Genomic DNA, 20280 nt, shown 5'->3' on the forward strand with positions numbered 1-20280 from the left:
TTGATTAACGGATTATTATCAAGAGAGGAGGTTTGCTATCATAAAAGTGGGTCTGTTATAAAAACCAGTTTGGCCATCACTCACGCGCCTCCTTGCCGTCAATTCCCGGCACCACCTCAGGATTCTGCAGAGAGTCCCCAACAGCAAGAAAGTAGTCACCAGATGTGGACCCTAGACTTTGGACTTCCCAGCCTCCAGAACTGTGCGAAATAATTTTTTTTTTTTTTTTTGGTCATATGATGCTTTATTGAAATATTTCCCTTTGTGCTTAACTGGCTGGGCATTCCACAGCACCACTGTTGATGTCATCTATGATGTCATGAGGGTGGCGGCCATCAACATTACAGCCCACAGACTGGGCAGTCCCCAGGATCTCTTTAATGGTTCCAGAGAGTTCTCTGACTAAGGATCAGTGCCGCATCTGTCGAGCAATGTTGACAATCTCATCAGAAGTGATATTCCCACTGTGTTTAATGTTTTTCTGTTTCTTTCTGTCTCTTGGTGGTTCCTTGAGGGCTTTGATGATCAGGGCAGAGGCAGAAGGCACCACCTCAATCTGGGCCTGTCTGTTCTGAATGGTCAGTTTCACTGTAATCCTCAGGCCCTTCCCGTAACCCGTTGCCTTGGCAATGTCATCACCAACCTTTTTTGGAGACAGACCCAGGGGGCCGATCTTGGGGGCCAGCGCAGAAGTGGCACCGACCTCGCCTCCGGTGCACCTCAGGTATACGACTTTGATCTTGTTGGGGTCGAACTTCGGCGGCATGGTGGAGGCGGCTGGTATCGGATGAACCCGGATTCAGGACTACCGAAGAAAGTTGCACCTTCGCCTCCTCCGAGCTGAAAGCCGAGAGCTAAAATTATTTCTTTATAAATTATCCAGTCTCAGGTATTCAGTAATAATAACAGAAAACAGATCAAGACACATGTCTACCCCATTTGTCTTTTTTTTTTTTTTTTTTTTTTGAGATGGAGTCTCACTCTGTCACCCAGGCTGGAGTGCAATGATGCGATCCTAGCTCACTGCAACCTCCACCTCCCAGGTTCAACTGATTCTCCTGTCTCAGCCTTCAGAGTAGCTGGGATTACAGGCTCACGCCACCATGCCTGGCCAATTTTTTGTATTTTAGTAGAGACAGGGTTTCAACGTGTTATCCAGGCTGGTCTCCAACTCTTGAGCTCAGGGAATCCACCTGCCTCGGCCTCCCAAAGTGCTAAGATTACAGGCGTGAGCCACTGCACCCAGCCTACTCCATCCATCTTGAAACTGCAAATAAGGACAATTTATCCCATTAAAAATAAAGTAATTTTAAAGAAAGCCAGTAATTTAATTTTAGAGAATAACAGAGTAGCCTAGTAAAAATAAAGGTTAACCTTGAAAATAATAATATTGGCAGTTTTAAAGGACACAAAGCTGAAGGATAAAATTTCAGTTTATTTTTTAATGTTAAACCTGGCTAAGAACTACCAAAAGTGTTGAGGTTTTTATCAAATAGCATGCCTCTCCTCCTAGAGATATCACCACACACATTTTTCACTTGAACAGATGAGTTTTTATCTTAAAAAATAGAAGTTTAGATCAAAGCTGGGAAAATGCTTCTCATTAGAAAGAATATAAAACAAATATTTTAATAAAATCTATCCCCTAAGACATTTCTGAGGTGATGCTGACACTGCATGCCTCAGTGTAAATTAAAACGAATATATCCATTTTCACAGATCTCTGAAACCATCTTTGATAGCAGTTACGCTGTTAGTTGCTTTCCAGCTCTTGCTGAAAATATAAATAGTGAACGTCTTATCTGAATTTGCTGATGCAGACAGTAATAGAGATCTTTTACATTTAAACAGAGAGGTACAGCTAGATTTGTCTTCTCCACTGGCTTTATTAAAAGAGATTAATATATGTATTATCCTTTCACAATTTCCAATGCACATACATTATCTCATTTAATCTTTCCAACCAGCCTGTGAGTTTGGTAATATTATCATCATTTTTAGTGAAGTAATTAGATGCTGGAGAAGGAATGAATGTTTGCCAAATATTAATCAACTCAAAAGAGGTACAGAAGAATTCAGTAGAATCAACCAGCTTTTAGAGAGTATATCTTGTCTCCCTCACATAAATGAATGAGTTACCCCCCACCAACAAGTACACACTCATACACATAAGACACAGCTTGTTTCAAAAACTTAAAACAACTGGTGATTTATCTGAGAAATTCTTCATAGACTTGAAAGCTTTGATAACCAATTTTCTCCTTATTGCCTGTAGTCTTTGTTTGATTACTTAGTGACTTCCAAGTTAAATTGAAAGTGAAACACGCCCGGGAGCAGCGGCTCACGCCTGTAATCCCAGCACTTTGGGAGGACGAGGCAGGCGGATCACGAGGTCAGGAGATCGAGACCATCCTGGCTGACACAGTGAAACCCCGTCTCTACTAAAAATACAAAAAATTAGCCGGGCATGGTGGCAGCGCCTGTAGTCCCAGCTACTCGGGAGGCTGAGGCAGGAGAATGGCGGGAACCCGGGAGGCGGAGCTTGCAGCGAGCCGAGATCGCGCCACTGCACTGCAGCCTGGGCGACAGAGCCAGATTCTGTCTCAAAAAAAAAAAAAAAAAAAAAAAAAAAGAGAAAGTGAAACACTCTGATGCTTGGGGGCCTGCTGGGTTCTCCAAGGACAACATAGTGACACCATCCCCCAATGAACCCCACTTCAATAGCATTTTTTATTTTTAACTCAAATAATACACACACAAAGTCCTAAAGTCTTTCCTAACTCCAGTGTCAATTAATCAAGCAAATAAAACTTCTTTAATTTTCATTTTTGAAATGTTTTAGAAGACTTCCTGTGATTTTCAATCTGCCTGCTAAAATTATGTTATTCAAGAATTTTTTAAAAATATGTATTGACTTTAAAAAAAAGTTACTTAGCATTTTCCCAACCCTCTCACTTCCAATACTGTTTCATGGACAGATTTCTCAACGAAAACAGCCTACTAAATTATCTAGACCTTGTGAAGAATATTCAAACAGAAAGACACACAGTGGGCTTCATAGGGTGTGTAACTAAATTAAGTTGGAAACTAGCATTGAAGTTGAGTGTGCACACGCTGGAACTAGACTGCCTGAGTTCTCATCTCAGCCTTACTATTTTTACTAACACTAAGAATTTGGGGCACATTATTTAAAGTTTCTGTGCTTCAGTTTCTTTATCTGCAAAATGGACATGGTAATAATGGTTCTTATCTCATTGGTTTACTGTGAGAATTAAGGGAGTCACTCAAGGTAAAGGTACTTTGAAAAGTAGCAGGCACAAAGAAAGTGCTATAGAAATACAATATTGACCATTATTACTGCTATCATTATAGCAATGCAAACAATCTCCCTCCTGATCCTTCAAAGAAAAAAATATTAAAGCAGGTTCATGATAAACACACACTCATTTTTTCCCAGGCTGGAGTGCAGTGGCCGGATCTCCGCTCACTGCAAGCTCCGCCTCCCGGGTTTATGCCATTCTCCTGCCTCAGCCTTACCGAGTGGCTGGCTCAAGCCTGTAATCCCAGCACTTTGGGAGGCCAAGGCGGGCGGATCACGAGGTCAGGAGATCGAGACCATCCTGGCTAACACAGTGAAACCCCGTCTCTACTAAAAATACAAAAAACTGGCCGGGCGAGGTGGCGGGCGCCTGTAGTCCCTGCCTTCTTTCTAAGATTTTAGGTCAAACCGCTAAGATTTTAGCAAACCGCTGCTAGTGGGCCAAATCCAGCCCACTATCTTTTTATATGACCAGCTATCTAAGAATGGCTTTTACATTTTTAAATGATTGAGAAGAAAAAACGAAAAGAAGAAGAATATTGCATGACATCTGAAAATTATATGAAATGTAAGTTTCCCTAAACAAAAGATAACTGGACTCCGACCAGCTTATTCGTTTACGTGGTGTCTGAGGCTGCTTTTGTGCTACGAGGCAGACTGAGCAGTTGTGAGACCTCATGGCTCACAAAGCTTAAAACAGGTACTATCCGGCCCTTACATGAAAAGTGGCCAACTCATATTTTATTGGTGATTGGTGTGAGCATTGCAAACTTTAGAATGTTTCTATACTTTAGAAACAGTCACTTTCCAGTGAATGAAGGGAGGTGCAGATGGATCCTGAAAGCAAAAATTCAGATTCAGGAAAATCACAAGATAAAACTCAAGTACTTAGGATTGTTCCTTCTGAAGCATTCTAGGAAACGTATGGTGATGAAGTCCATTAAAAGTATGTGCTAAACTAAACCGTATATATACTATGAGATTTGATTATTCGTAGTAACCAAAAATACTCCGCATTCACAGCATAGATGCTCAGTTTTATGATGAAACTTTTGTACAGCAGCTGAAAATGTATAGGGCTTCATTTCAATCCCCTGCACGGCCAGCTTTACCACTTTCTTTTCTTTCATTTTTTAATGCATTGCATAGTTTTTAAAGGCAAATTTTGAACCTGAAAAATCAAAGATTAGCTATGAAGTAAGTTTACCTACCCTACCCACTTTCTCATTTGTCTCTGGGATTCTTCTCATTTTGTCTAAGTGGAATCAGTTCTTTCTATTCTCAATAGCCATAATCTCATGCTTAGTCTTCTCCCACAGTTATTTTATGGCACTTTATTATGGAAATATTCATATTTAGAATTTTTTTCATTGTCATGGCCTTCCTACTAGTGTCTTCAATGTTCCTCATCACCAATGAAATATTTTCTTATACTTTGGTGAGGCCAAGTTGAAGAAGAATAAAATAGAAAGTTCTGTTCATGTCTGTAGTTTTTTTCTTGCTTAAGCATTTTCCTTTTTTATTATTTTAATAGAATTACTTTTCCTAATCATATGGTTTCCCTTATAAGTTCATGCAACAACAGCTCTGGGGATATTACAGTTAAGTGAGCACTAGGATTCAGGAGTCCTGTGGAAAGTCACCAAAAGTCCATCAGCTCCCTTTCTTCGTCTGTGAAATGGAAATATCCAAAGAGATGGCTCTGCATTTCTATGTAACTCTGAGTTTCTAAGATTTTTGCTTTATTCACAATTCTTGTAGTTATTGGGTCTTTCCGTCGATAATAGTTTCTAACATTGGATCAAACCATTTATTTCTAATTCTCCACAACTCTGTATTCTATACAAGAGTTCTAAATTCTAAATCATTAAATCACTTTCTAATTCTCTACTTTACTATGAGCTTGTGATTCAGATTCATCCAGCTGTGTTTGCAGCTCTGTTTAGCAGGACCAGCGGTTGAATGTGAGCCCCTAGGGAGGTGAGCCCCAGGCATATGCAAACCCATTAGGGCTGCTAAAAACACCACTTCCCTTGCAGGAAGAGTGGGAGTTATTGAAAGCCCAGGACTTTTCTTGTCCAATGCATACAAGGGCAAGTAGAGTAACAACATTTAAAATTACAACAGTAATACAAAAATCATGCTCTTTTTTAAATTCAAATTTTAAAGGATTAGATATAAGAGACAAAATTACCCATTCCATCCTCTTAAAATAAGACCACTCCCTTAGGCAATCAGAGTATCCTTCTAGAACTTTCTTTATGCATCCATGGGAATAAACACAGATTTATAGCTACAGATACAGATGTAGATATCTTTTCACACTTACAAACATTAATTTATACGACACATATTACTCTGAAACTCTGAAACTTGTAACTTTTTTACTTAATGTTACATCTTGGAGTTCCTTTCCTTTCAGTACCTATAGATCTACTTGATTCTTTTTATTTCATTTTTTTTATTGGATTCTTTTTATTGGTTTCATTCATACCAATTTCTAATGATGGACATATAAGTTATTTCCAATTTATTTAATCTGACAAATAAATAATTTTATATGTTTTTCTTTGTGCATATATGTAAATGTTCTGTGTGATAGAAAACCTAGGTTAAAGGAAATCAGTATTTTAAATTCAGGTGAAAATTGCCAAATCCCTTCAAGCATTATTTGCTACTTTACATTCCCATCAATAACATGTAACAAATGTTCACTTTTTCACACCATCTCTAACATAAATATTATTTTTGCTGGCCCAATGGATGAAAAATGCTCAAATTTTGTTATTTTAATTTGCATTTTTTGGTTAAGTTAGCTTACTGATTTCTCACATTCACCTGGACTGTGAATAGATTTTTCCTTATCACTGTCCATTTTTCTATTGGGTAATTTGTTTCATTGACTGGGGGATGCCTTATATATTATAGAAATTAATCTTTTGTTAATTATTTATATTGTTTTTCTCATTATGCTACCTATATTTTAACTTTGCTTATGGGCAAGTTTAAAATTTTAAACTGTATATCTTTATAGTATCTGCATTCTGTGTCTTAATTAGGAAAATCTTTGCCACTCGAAGGTTATTAAAATGTCCTGCATGTTCTTCTTATATTTATAGGGTGTTTTTATGTCTTTAAACCATATGGAATTTATTTTTGTATATGGCATAAGGTATAGAATAATTTTTTCAAACGTTATTGTCCATGCATCATTTATGAAACTGTCCATTCATAAATGCTTAATTACAAAAGACACATTATTCTGTGGATTCTCAATTCTATCCCATTTATTTAGTTTTCTATTTCTGTGCCAAAACCACACAAAACCACACTGCTGTGGAAAGTTCCCTCTCTTTTCTTTCTTTCTTTTTTTTTTTTTTTTTTTGTGAGATGGAGTCTCACTCTGTCGCCCAGGCTGGAGTGCAGTGGCGCGATCTTAGTTCACTGCAAGCTCCGCCTCCCGGGTTCAGGCCATTCTCCTGCCTCAGCCTCCCGAGTAGCTGGGACTACAGGTGCCTGCCACCACGTCTGGCTAATTTTTTGTATTTTTAGTAGAAACAGGGTTTCACCGTGTTAGCCAGGATGGTCTCGATCTCCTGACCTCGTGATCCACCTGCCTCGGCCTCCCAAAGTGCCGAGATTACAGGCATGAGCCACCACGCCCGGCCCAAAGCATATTTTTACTTGAAGAAAAATCTAAAAAAAAAAAGAAGTTATTGGAATTACACTGAATTTATAAATTAGGAAGAAATTACCAGTTTACAGTTCTGTCTTCCCATCCAGAAATACTGTGTATTATTCATCACTTCTTTTATGTTTTTCAATACAGTGTTCTAATTTTCCTTGTAAGCTTCTTAGGCTCTGAGGTTTATCCTTAGACATTTCAGTGTTTCTGAGGTTCTGCACTTATTCTTAGGCATTTTGATATTTTTATTATTATGAATAACATCTATTTTTATGAGCTACTCTTAGCAGTAAATTTGTGATCTCAATGTTTGGTCTTACATTCGGGCAATGCAATGAATTATCATATTAGTTCTAAAAGCTTTTCAGTTTGCCTTTGCTTTTCTAGGTAGAAAATCATACCAACTAGAGATGATTGTGGTTTTATCACTTCCATTTCAATGTTTGTACACTATTTCTCCCATCATATTTCATTGACTGGTATCTGCAGTACAATCAGGAGTAATAATAGAGCTCTTGATTTTAATTAATATGCTCCCAGTGTTTCACTGTTACATAAGATGTTTGCTCTTTTGGCAGATACCTTTTATCTAAGTTTAAGAGGCTATTTCTTCCTAGTTTTTACCAGGAATATCTGTTGAATTTTTATAAATTGCTTTTTCTGTACCTGGCAAGATAATCATGTAATTTTTCTCTTTTTCTTTAACAAACTGAAAAATGCTAATAGGTTTCATAGTATAGAAACATGCTTCATTTCTGAAATAACTATTCAGTCCTGATGTGCTGTTCCTTTTGATCATCACTAGGTTTCCTTGGCAAATATTTTCCTTTGAATTTTTGAATTTATTTCTGTAAATAAAGTTAGCCTGTGGTTTTCTTTTGTTAGGCTGAATTTGTTCAGTTTGGAAATCAAAATTAAAATCATCAAAGAACAAACAAACAAGCAAAAAATATTTGTGAAAAATTTACAGAGGACTCTGGTTTAAAGTTTCTGTTCCTGTAGGAGTCTAATCCTGTAACACTGACAGGAAAACTATAGGAAACTGAGATTTTATATACCTGTAATTTCCTGTTGCAAATTATAGGTGTAATCCAGATATTAAATAGGTGATATTGGCAAGGAACCATCAAAACCAACTTTATTATTTTCCCCCTCTGCTACTCAAGGCCATTTTGTGTTGCTGATTCTCTCTGCCTGTGGATGAAATCTTGTCTTGCTCTTGGTACACTCTTGTATGAAACCCCATAGGACATCCCTTCACTCTATGGTTACTAAGTGCCCTCTATTCACTTACACTCCTAAGGGTAGTTTCATTTCAGTAATTAAATATAACATCCTGTGTAACAGTCAAACTCCAGACTTGATTTCAAAGTGAGAGGAGGAAGGGCCTCTGCCCCGAATACCTCACCCTCCCAGCTGTGGCTTCTAACTCCTGTAGGACCAGAGCCAAAGAGGAGAGAAGAGGTAAGGAGACAGGAAAGAACTCACTTGAGGGGCATCTCTGTGATCTAGCTTTGGTTCTTGCTGGTGTTAAATGACAACGCTGCTGTAGGATGCTTTCCGTCTTCTTTGGACAACATCTCCAAGCTGGGGGTCCCTCACCTGTAGTTCCCTTGATGAATATAAATGTATTTTGCTTAGAGCTTAGAATTCCTTCTTCAGTCCTGGCATCTAGTGGCACACCTCCAACCCCACTCTGTTGATATTTTCTTGCTCCTCCTGGAAGCCCTGCTGGCAGGATCTAAAACAACCCCAAGCTGCTGCCTTGACATGTGGCCTTCATCTGGCCCCCAGGTGACAGAAACGTCTGACCCACCATCAGACAGAGGACACCGGGCCCAAACCCAGCCCTGTCCTCAGCTGCCACAGCTGGTCCAGCCAGCCTCTCACCTGTGAAGATTGCTTTTGTAGGCATCTGTTATTCATCACAGGGTTCACAGCTCCAGCAGTGCAAATAAGCCCCTTAAAGCCACCTCTCTCACCTTGAGAAAAGTGAATCATTTTTAGGTTAGGGGGTGAGGAGTGGGCAAGAGAGGTCTGGAGCTTGGGTGAAAAATGAAACTCAAAGCCCAAGTTTTCCCAAACCAATCCTCTCTCCAAACTCCAGGTTCTTCTCTCAGACTCCCCGACCTCTTTCATGGCCTTGTGTAGGAGGTCAGCTAAGGGCCACACAACAGGATTTTGGCCACCTCCTTTGCAAGTTCCGGGGACTTTGGAGTCCCCAGTCTTGCGCTTTGGAATATGGGAGTCGCTGAGGCACTATCTTGGAATTATCAACCAAAAATGAGATAGGAAAGAGTATTCGGGAGAGGTAGACTATTTATCCCACACATTTAAATTTACCTTTGAATTATTTACCTTCAGATGAATATCCAAAAGAAAACTGGTTTTCTCACTCACAGTGTCTCGAGTCCCTCAACGCTTACAATCTTCACTCTGGGAAATAAATTATACAATAACTTAAGTGTGTTCTTAAGCCAAGCCAGCAGACCAAACATCTTTGATGTGTGGCTAGAAGCTGGGCCATGATGAATCTGAATTTCATTTTTATTTTCAGTCTATGGGCTTCACTCCTTTTGATCCACCCTTCATAAAGCTATAGGGAAACGTATCACCGATTTTGTTCTTATAAAGTACACATACATTCACACACCCTCATATTCATCTTGTACTAGAGATGGCAACCTATAAAAGATGACACAGCAGTGACTCAAGAGTTTGAGCAGCTACCTCACCCCTTTATAAAGGTCTTCATCCAAAATTCTCCCTGAGAAGCCTCGTTGAGGTTCAAGGCCACTAGGCAAGCAGGCATCTATCTCTCCGCAAATGCTGGGAGATCCCCACCCCAGGAGAATCCCAACTGAGAGGAGAAAGGAAAATAAAGAAAAGAATTGTTTTAATGAATAAACAAATATGGAATGTAGTCCAGGGCCCTGGGTCTCTGCATGAGCATGGGACAGAGAAGCTAACAATTACGAATCAGGAGGAACCAGGTCACAAGAGGCAGTCATGTCCCTCTAGGCCACCACCTGAGCATCTCTAAATGTAGTAATGTGAGAAAAGTAATTCCTAAAATTCTGGGATTCTAATTAGTGTTGACGTGATTATGTTTCTTTCTTTCTTTCTTTCTTTCTTCTTTTTTTTTTAGACAAAGTCTCGCTCTGTAGCCCAGGCTGGAGTGCAGTGGTGTGATATCAGCTCACCACAACCTCTGCCTCCCAGGTTCAAGTGATTCTCCTGCCTCAACCTCCAGAGTAGTTGGGATTATAGGCATGCACCACTGCACCCAGCTAATTTTTTGTACTTTTAGTAGAGACGGGGTTTCACCATGTTGGCGAGGCTGGTCTTGAACTCCTGACCTCAGGTAATCCACCCGCTTTGGCCTCCCAAAGTGCTAGGATTACAGGTGTGAGCCACCGCGCCTGGCCGATTATGTTTCTTTTGCATTGATTTTCTTGGGGCATCAGTTCTAACTAGGATTCCTCAGGGAAATATTCCATAATGGTTCTCCACAGGAGAGATAGACAAACTAACAGACCCTCGTGTAAGCCAGGCCGCCACCTGTTTTTGTACCACTCGTGAGCTAAGAATAATTTTTAAAAGGTTGGAAAAGATCAAAAGAAAAATATTTTATAACCTATGAAAATTATATGAAATTCAAAATTGAGCTTCTATAAATACAGTTTTATTGGAACCCAGCCCTGCTTATTTGTTTGTGTCACCCTGGCTACTTTCACACTACAATGGCAGAGTAGAGTAATTGCAACTGAGTGTGCATACGGCACACAAGGCCTAGAATATTTACTCTGTGGCCCTTTACAGAAAACTGCTCCACAATCATGAAGAAGGCCATGGAAAAGGAGGTGACATCAGGAGGAAGAGGTAGTCTGGGTCCAGTTCACTCCCTAGAACAATGGTGGGTGTCTCCCAAGTAGCACTGGTATTTCTGCCTTCTACTAAAACAAAAAAAAATTTTTAAATGGAGTCTCGCTCTGTTGCCCAGTCTAGTGTGCAATGGCACAGTCTTGGCTCACTGTAACCTCCACCTCCTGGGTTTAAGCGATTCTCCTGCCTCAGCTTCCTGAGTAGCTGGGATTACAGGCGCATGCCACCATGCCTGGCTAATTTTTGTGTTTTTAGTACAGACAGGGTTTCACCATGTTGGCCAGGCTGGTCTCCAACTGTTGACCTCATGATCCACCCACCTCGGCCTCCCAAAGTGCTGGGATTACAGGCATGAGCCACAGCACCCGGCCTAAAAAATTTTTAAACCCAAAACCACTGAGGCCCAGAACAGGTATCTTTTGGGATTCTAGAAGAGTAAAATGGGGTGGGAGGGGAAGTAGAAAGAAAAAAAAAGAAAAAAAAAAGACCATGGCAGTCAAGTCAGGGGTTTCTCACATACAAATGATCTCAAGTTTCTGAGCTCCTGGTGAAGCCAAATGATCTGGGCTTCATTCCAGGTCCAAGATGCTCCGATTTCCTATTTTTGTTCCCTTTCAGGCCTCAGATTTCAAAACGTTATCCTATTTAGGGTCACTATGAAAATAGCTTAGAAGTCAGCCTTAGAATTTCAGTTCAGAGATATCGGAGACTTTTGTACTAGGAACCTAAAACCTTTAAAAGATGTTTGTTTTATTGCTTCCAAATGCCTACTTCCAAAGTTTTGCCAGGAACATGTAAGCCAACAAGGAGCTTATATCTGTGGGTTGACTAAAATCCCATAAAAGCTGTTAGAGTATAAACTTCCAGTGACACTGTAAGTTTCCCCAATTAAATCGATAATCCCTTGAGTGGAAAGCATGCTAGCTTTAGCTGTCCTCAAACTGCCTCGCACCTAGTAAGATGCCATTGTAAATACTTGCTGAATAAATGTTCTATGTATTCAGAATTTGCTTCTTGTTACATATTGCAACTGTGTGTTAATTATTGACATAATTCTGGGTATTTAACATATTGTAATGTGATCATATTAACTTACATAAGCATTTGCATGCACACATCACTATGCCATACATAAGAAATTCCATATACACAAATGAAAGATAGCAGATCTGCCCTGACAGTGTATCTGCCCCTACAGACCATTCCAGAGATTTTCATTCACGAAATGAAATTTCATGGACCAAGATGATATTCATTCACGAAATGAGAATCTGCTATATGAAATGAGCATTGTGAAAACATTTCCCAAATGCCAAGTAAACATAACCCCTCTTGTAAATATCCATGAAGAAGAAAGCAAATTCCTAGGAAAGCAACACAGACAACTTTTGACTGTTGAATCTGGGAGAACATTTGGGAGTAAGACAAACCAAAGAATCCTTTTCCTAAGTAATAGTAAAAACATTCTTTGGATAACTCTCCACTAGAAGTTATTGTTTTCCCTCATAAAGCTGAGAATATTTATAGAATTTCTCTCATTACAGCATGAATTCACAAGTAATTACATCAGGAATACGTAAAAGAGGTATTAGCAGAACCAGTCAAAACAAGAATTTGGAGCAAGTTTCTACCATTAGCACTTACATGGAATGCACGATTAGCCATTAAGAGCATAAAGCATTAGAATAATAGAAACACAGTGGCGAAAGCTTTGAGTGCTTCAGACACTTGACTTGGAATATATACGGTAGCTGACACAAAGTCTCATTCTCAAGTTGTAAGAAAACTTTCTTCTATGATTAAAAAGAGGTACTGGGCAAAATAGTTTCTACTAACCTTTGCAGTCAATGTCCTGGCCCCAGAACAGGAGTGCTGTGCAGGGTTCTTGATTCCATGTAAAGGAAACCAACTTTGGTTACTTGAAGGCAAAATGCAATTTATCAGAAGGACGTAGGGTAGATGACAAGATTCAGGCAAAGGCTAGTCAACTAAGCACAGAGAAGTAGACAAAATAAAAGGAGGCCAGAATCACAGCCAAAATCTTAGTAGAAGATCCTACATAGATTCTTACTGTGGCCTCATTTTACTAGCACCACTGCCAACCCTGGACAGGGAATTCTAGAATGCCCACTGCTTCTTTGCCCCATGGCCCCAGAGTCAAAATCCAAGGTAGGAACACACCTACCTACGGCTTACCTTATTCAAATGTCCATTGCCTTGCTACAAGGAAATGGGAGCAGAGCAGCTGGAAACTCAGGCCTCCTTAATGGGAACCAGGGTTCTGCTGCCACCCATCTTGAGCTTTCCCAAAATAGGGATGGTCTTCAGAGTCTCAACTAACCTTTTTGGATTTGCCTCCCCTTTCTCAAGAAACTACAAATTACAGCTATCACTATTACACAAAAAAAGGAAATACACTACAATACTAGATGAAGTACAAGTCTAGGGACTATATACCATAAATGTTCTATGGTCAGTCTTATCTTCTGGAGAAATAACACTTCACTTCTGCATGCTTTTCTAGTGCTTCTAGAATTGAAACCAGTGAGGGGGAACTTAAGGTCAACATCTGCTCCTCACATGCCTTCCATAGCAATATGATGTGAGCACTGCAGTTCCATTGAGCTGTGGCAGTTGGGGTAGTTTAGGAAGACAGTGGAGAACAGCAAGACGGTTAGGTCCCAGTGAAAGGAGGAAGTGGCCATGTTTATCCCACCAATGACGTGCATGTCGAGAAGTGTTGGGAACCTTCAGCTTCAACTCCACAGAACAGAGAAGAGACTTAGGACTGAAGGATCCCCAACCAACAATGAGATAGCTGCAGACATGCACAGCAGCAGTATTTTCTGGTCAGCTCCTAAACACCCAAATGTGGAAAGCTAATCAATAGCACAGCTATGTGATGTCAACACACTGACTTTTGCCTTGGGCTGGAAGCCCCAGGTTCAGTCAACCCACTCCCAAGAGAGACACTCACAGCCCAAGAGTTTATCAAAATCTAAAGCCATCCGGTTCTTAATTACTTCTCTTTTATAATTAAAAAGAAACTCAGACTACATTTCTAAATTTCTTTGGACAAAGAATGTTTTGTTAACTCAAGTGCTCAGCTGGGTTATAAATCCTCAAAACTAATGCCAATAGATCTATAACAAGAAGAGTGGTTTTTGTCTGCATTTTTTTAAATGGCCCCCATTTTAGAAAAGACAAACATTTATCTACTCAAGGCACAATGCACTGTGGTAAGTACCTCCACTGTATTATGAAAGGACACTCAAACTATTCATAGGTTTTAAGTAGATTTATTTCCTAGTGATTGCAACTGTATGCATTTGTCAGGTCAAAGGGAAGGACACGGTCCTTGCTGCAGAGAAAAGTCATAAGTACCCAATTCTCACAGCAGGAGCGGGAGTTGGTGACCTGATACCAAAGGGCTGAATCCAACCCAGGATCAGGGCAAGTTCTGCCTGCTTTGCCCCAGTCTCCTGTCCTCGGGTCGCAGACACATAAGAGGCTGGTATGCTGGACTGAAGGACTGACGCAGAATGAGACCACATGCTTTCAACCCAGCACGGGGAGCGGGGCTGGGCATCCCACCCCAGAAGCCAAGCCTACCCAGACAACCTTTCTAAGGCTTGGCAAAGGCGTGCTATAATTAGACATTAACATCTAATAAATAATAAGTGAATGCCATGGTAAAGCACTTTGCAAATGGAGAGGACACTATGAGTATGTCCCTGTCATCAATAATAATGGTGTTCTAGGTAATCACAGCACTCAGGAAGCAGTTTAGACACAGGCAGCCTCAGCAGGGATACCACTAATGTCCAAAGGCCTAAGCATACGATTTTTCACATACCTGCCCTGGCTGGAAGACTGCCCAGAAAAGACGACAAGCCCACAGAGCTCAGGAGATCATTCCCAAGAGCTCCACGGAAGATGTAAACATTGCCAGGGAAAATCGTTCCATTCCTTAAAGAATATTTGGAGCAGCAAGCTCACTTGTAGATTTACTGAAGTGGAAATCTACACTAGAAGCAGCAGAGCCCCTAGAAGCAGCAGACACTGAGAAAATGTTTAAATAATACAAAAAAAGTCAGCCACCCTCAGTAGCCACCTTCATAATCCCAATTAACATCAATAAGATTTCAAGGAGAATGTCAGATGGTAGACGCTGCCCATTGAACAATTTTAAAAGCAATTCTACTTCTTTTATAGTCTAGTTTTGTGTGTGTGTGGATCATTTACCTGGGAGTATCTGTAGCTTTTTGCAGAGACTTGGATTTTTTATTTTATATTTTATTCCTTTCTAGTTGTACAAAAATTTTCATTGCAGCATTTGTCCAAAATCTGCAGCCTTCACTCACTTCTCCATTTTTGGATGTCTACACTGCTAAAAGTGGGCACTACACAAACAGATTGTATATCATCTCATCATATTCTCCTTTTTGAGACGGAGTCTCACTCTGTCGCCCAGGCTGAAGTGCAATGGTGCGATCTCGGCTCACTGCAACCTCTGCCTCCTGGGTTCAAGTGATTCTCCTGCCTCAGCCTCCTGAGTAGCTGGGATTACAGGCACCCACCAGCACGCCCAGCTAATTTTTGTATTTTTAGTAGAGACAGGGTTTCACCGTGTTGTTCAGGCTGGCCTCAAACTTCTGACCTCAGGTGATCCACCTGCATCAGCCTCCCAAAGTGCTGAGATTACCGGCGAGAGCCACTGCGCCTGGCCAATATTCTCCATTTTTGATGTGTACTTAAATCTGTCTCTTCATCTCCACGCTAAAACCCTAGAGACCATGGACAGTGTTTTAGGGCACATCTTTGAATTTCCTCTGGGACTAACATGATAATGCTATTTAGTAAATTTTTTGCACAAATAGGTCTACTATAACATCCTCTAATTGGACATTTCCAATCTTAATAGTCTGAAAACTTCATGCAATTTTTTTTTTTTTTTGGAAATAATTTAGGCAGAAGTGAAGTTCGCCTTTGCTTGCAAGTTCCTACTTCACAGGTCAGTTGATCATTTAAACAACATCTCGGGGAAGAACACTTCGTACTTAAGGACAAAACAAGTATGCTCAAGACCTTCCGAAATCCCCATTTACTTTAGAGTTGGCAAGCTCACTCACAGCTCATTTAAAGGAAAGGAAAAACAGTGAGCTGTTTTCCTAACGAGGTATTTCGAACACTTTCAGGCCTCCTCTTTTGAGAGCTTTTTCAAACAAATATACTGTTGAATTTTCCATTTATCTACAAAACCATTAAATAGTCAGTGCCCCTAAGCAAACAATAGAGACATTTAAAGGAAAAACCCAAGAAATCACTCCCCATCCCACTCCACCCTTCCAAGATAACTGATATAGGCGTTTTGAAGTATGTTTTCATATTTTTCTTGCTGAAACATACCAAAACGTGTACCTTTACATACAGCTTTTGGTTGGTTGGTTGGTTTGGGGGTTTTTGCTTGTTTGTTTGTTTGGGTTCTTTTTTCTTTTTGGCAAAAAATTTCTTTTTGGCCAAAAAAAAAAAAATCATATTATACATATTATTTTGCAACTTGCTTGTTTTTTACTCACCAATGCATAAAGAACCCTTTTCCAGGTCACCTTATCAATTATTCTCCTTCTTTTCCATACTTACATTATATTCCCTTGTGCACGTATACTATTTTTTTCAACTTTTCCTATCAGTGAACAATCAGAAGTTTTCCACTGGACAACTCACTTCATTTGTCTACCTTAGTTTGTACTCTAAGCTTTTCTCTAACTCTAAAATTTTGAATTCACCTAAAATAAAATCCAGTTCTTTGGAGAAAGAAAGAGAAAAGCTATTTTCTTGGTCAAATTAGTAAATATTTATTAAATTGAATGTCTTAAAACTAACTTGGATCTGAACTTTAGAACATTCTGATATTCTTCAGGACATCAGAATGTTCTAGAATAGTACTTTTATAACAGGGAATGTTCACACCTCCATAATTCCTTTAAAATAAGTAAAATATGCTGCTGAAAATTCTGGCACAATTGTATTACTGTAACACAGATTCAGTTGTGTATGTATTTATACAAACATTTTCTACATGGTGTTCTGGGAAACACTGTCTAGGGAAATGCTAAGAGTGATCAAGTAAGTTTCGGCCACTCAGTTTAAAATTAAATATATGATTTTAAAATTCTGATTCTCTTGCAAAGGTGATCACTTCTAATCTCTTTCCCTAGCCTTCCTCTTAAGCAACAGAGATACATCTGTACATCTTTATTGAACATCTGTGTATCTTTACATCCCTACTGTATGTCTATACATCCGTATGTCTCTACTGTATGTCTATACATCCCTACATCTCTATTGTACGTCTAAACATCTATGTCTCTATTGTACATCTATACATCTGCATGTCTCTACTGTATGTCTGTACATCTATACATCTATACATCTCTACTGTACATCTATACATCTGCCCATCTTTACTGTACATCTGTACATCTCTACTGTATGTCTGTACATCTATACATCTCTACTATACATCTATACATCTACATCTCTACTAAACATCTGTACATCTGTATATATCTACTGTACATCTATACATCTATGCATGTCTATGGTACATCTATACATCTGTATGTCTCTATTATGTCTGTACATCTACACATCTCTATTATACATATATATCTGTACATCTCTACTAAACATCTGTACATCTGTATAGCTCTACTGTACATCTATACATCTGTACGTGTCTATGGTACATCTATTCACCTGTATGTCTCTATTGTTATGTCTGTACATCTACACATCTCTACTATACATATATATCTGTACATCTCTACTAAACATCTGTACATCTGTATAGCTCTACTGTACATCTATACATCTGTACATCTCTACTGAATGTCTGTACATCTGTATATATCTACTGTACATCTATACATCTGTACGTGTCTATGGTACATCTATACATCTGTATGTCTCTATTATATGTCTGTACATGTGTACATCTCTACTATACATCTATATATCTGTACATGTCTACTGTACATCTGTACTGTACCTCTGTGCAGTAGAGACCTGCACATCTCTACTGTATATCTATACATCTGCACATCTTTATCGTAAGTCTGTACATCTGCATGTCTCTACTGTACATCTGTACATCTACACATCTCTACCATAGGTATGTACATCTATACATCTTTGCTGTACATCTATACACCTGCACATCTATACATCTGTATGTCTCAACTGTACTGACCAGATACAGAGGACCTCATACTGCAAGGTCCCTAGTACCAGGCACACAGAGCCACGAGGCAAATATATATAGCCCTCCAGCATCCCTGCCCACCCCTTCTCAGCACACCTCTTTATTCTGCATACATTGTCCCTTGCTGAAACATTAAGCAATCAGTCCAGATAGAAGTAAAAAATCATCCTCCTCATTTTTTCTGTGCCCTCAATCTTTTTTATTCTTAAGGCTAAAATGAAAGTCACATTTGGTTTCACTTCTTAAAAGTTTGTCAGTCACAAGAAACTACCTGAAAGTATGGAGGAAAGTGGCTTACTTTTAACCTAGCAATCAGAATGCCACTTAACCACAGGCATATGGATATTCAATTCTCACCTCCAGCAAAAGAGAAAAAGGAGGCTTGGCCTTATCGCGCCCACATCAGGGAAAGTGGAAGCTCGTTTTGGGAATTCAAACAGCCTGAGGCCTTTTCACAAAGCCCAATCAAGCCCTCCCACCCCCACTCCCAATTCAACTCTTACTTTCACAGTGCATCAAAATAGACAGGAATTACTTTGTCAAACTGGATAAAATCCAAAAGATCTGTCTTGGGTATCTACTCCTTGGGAAAAACTGTGCTAGAGACTGAGAATCAAAAGAAACTCTTCCTAATAAACTTAAACCTTTAATTGAAGCAATAAATCAAATGCACAGAAATGAGCAGACCAGGATGCTAAGGGATAAGAGCCTAATGGCTCCCCACTGTTCTCCGAAATGAGCGTGCTTGCGCCTTCCAGAACAAGACTTCTCAGGCAGGGCTAAGAACCAAGGATAAGAACTACCTGGGACTGATAAAGGGCCTGCCCAGCACACACCTACCTCATCAGACTATGAGGGTGAGTGCCCTGGAATCTAAGCTTTGAATCAGCTCTCCAAGTATTCCAGTAGATACTGAAATCTTAAAGCCATAAGACTACATTTTTTGTTGAAATGTGGTTACCAGACCAGCAACATCTGAATCACCTGAATCTTATCAGTAATGAGAATATGTCCCTACACCACGGACCTACCGCATCAAAAATTCTGGCAATAGACTCAGCGATCGCTGTTTAACGAGCCCTCCAGGTGGTTTTGATGGAATGCTAAAAGTTTGAGAACCATGACTATCGTATGTCTCTGCAGACCTCAGTTTGAAAAATATTGCAGTAGCCAATAAGAACACAGGAGTTTAATGAGGGAGGCCATTGCCTGAAGCAGGAACAGCCTATGGACCCTTAAAAGAGAAGAGCTCATCTATAAGAGGGGGCATTGAAATAATGGATTGCACAGTGGAAAAGAAGAAAATGAAAATGAAAGAAAATGACAATAGGCAGATCTACGCATCAATAATCACTTCGGTGAGCACAGAAGTTTCATGCCATTTTCGAATTACAGGATTTATAGTTAGACAGGCATGCTAAGCTTGATCTGGGAGAACTTAAAAGTTACAGGAAAGAGTGTGGACTTTCTTATTCGGGCATTGAGGAAACCTTAAAGGATAATGAGCTGGGGAATATAAAGACACAAGATTATGTTTAGGAGATGTGATTATGCATTAATGCACTTAGAGAAATGTAAAGGAGAGTCGAAAAGTGGTAATTCGATTAAAAGTCTTGCAGTATTTCAGAAATAAGGTTATGCGGGTCTGCATTAGGGTGCTGGCTATAAGAGACAAAGTTAAATAGATACAGAGATGAAAGGAAGAAAAATGGACTGTACTTGGAGTTTGGATAGGGTGGGGGAGAGTGAAGGAGGAACCAAAAAAGGAAGGGAGATGAGAAGAAGGAAAGTGGACAAAAATGACAGCCCAGCTTCAAGGCTGATCAATAAGGAGCATTTATGAACACAGGAAATCCTGAAGGGGTACAAGCTTGGGGCGGAGAGTGGGGGTGGGGGAGATTTGGAGCCTTATCATTTCTCACAATTATCTCTACTCTTTCTATCACATTCAGTCCTTGAAACAAATCATTCTACTGCAAAGGAAATAAAGATAATAATTCTACAAGCTTTGTAGCAACTGGATACCAAGGCCCCTCTGGCTTACAAAGAGAGAAAGTCTAAATTTACCCAAGAAATGTTGTTTATCCGTATTACATCTGGAGAGCAACTTCAATCTTAATCCTC

General features: G+C 39.7%; 1 pseudogene across 1 annotated transcript; it reads right to left on the reverse strand.

Annotated features, from left to right (window-relative positions):
* Positions 1-267: 267 nt before the first annotated feature.
* On the reverse strand, positions 268-781 carry LOC101012795 (annotated as a pseudogene). The gene has a single exon (XR_644535.4). The product of XR_644535.4 is annotated as a 60S ribosomal protein L12 pseudogene (transcript).
* Between the last annotated feature and the right edge of the window lie 19499 nt (positions 782-20280).

This window comes from Papio anubis, chromosome 4 (genome assembly GCF_008728515.1).
Source record: "Papio anubis isolate 15944 chromosome 4, Panubis1.0, whole genome shotgun sequence".
Classification (NCBI taxonomy): domain Eukaryota; kingdom Metazoa; phylum Chordata; class Mammalia; order Primates; family Cercopithecidae; genus Papio; species Papio anubis.